This window comes from Aplysia californica, unplaced genomic scaffold, assembly GCF_000002075.1.
Source record: "Aplysia californica isolate F4 #8 unplaced genomic scaffold, AplCal3.0 scaffold00201, whole genome shotgun sequence".
Lineage (NCBI taxonomy): Eukaryota > Metazoa > Mollusca > Gastropoda > Aplysiida > Aplysiidae > Aplysia > Aplysia californica.
Window position 1 is genome coordinate 637,703 of NW_004797471.1, and position 1,012 is coordinate 638,714.

Below are 1,012 nucleotides of genomic sequence, written 5' to 3' on the forward strand. Positions count from 1 at the left end.
GGGGGGGGGTAATGCCTGCACCGTAGGTCACCTCAATAGTCGATATGATTTTAATATAAATAATTCTGTATCGGTTAGACTAGAACCCGACTGGAATTATTTGGAGAGAAATGTAGTTCTACTCCGTCTGGTCTTCTGACCCTAACCCTTGAACACAAGGACATTACACGTTTCCTAGATTGCCAGGTCGCAATGTCAAATGAGTTCAAATCATTCTCAAGAAAATGTCTCATGTTGCTATCGAGGAAAAAAAATGGACAACGGTAACTCATATTCTGTCAGAGCTAACTCTCCAGTTATAACTGTCAACTACAAGTGGAAAGATTACACACAAGTATTTCTCTGGGCAATCACGTTGAAGGAGTAGGTGTGCTATGAAATGCGAAGACATAGGTGGTGATCCGAGATGCAACAGCAAACGTGGTGGTGTGAATTGCAAAGAGATAGGCGGTGCCTTGAAATTCAAGGACATCGGTGCCCTGAAATAGAAGACATCAGAGGAGCCCTGAAATGAAAAGACAGAGGGGATATTGTAAAATGCAAGGACATACATGGTGCTGTGAATTGCAATGATGTAGGTAGTGCTATGAAATGCAAGGACATAATACATGTAGGTGGTGTTGTAAAAATATAAGAACAAAGATGATGCTGTGAAATGCAATGAAACCTGAGGAGCTCAGAAATGCAATGGCAAAGATGGTGCTGTGAAATGCAAGGAAACAAGTGGAGCTCAGAAATGCAATGGCAAAGATGGTGCCGTGAAATGCAAGGAAACAAGTGGAGCTCAGAAATGCAAAGGCAAAGATGGTGCTGTGAAATGCAGCAAACAGATAAACGATGCTGTGAAAGGAAAGGACATGTGTGGTGCTGGAAGATGTTGTCTTTGTACATGATGCAAGGAGCTGGATAGGTATGCTTGGTATGTATAATTACTGATCTTAACTACTGATTCACCATTAGATAGATAGATAGATAGATAGATAGATAGATAGATAGATAGATAGATAGATAG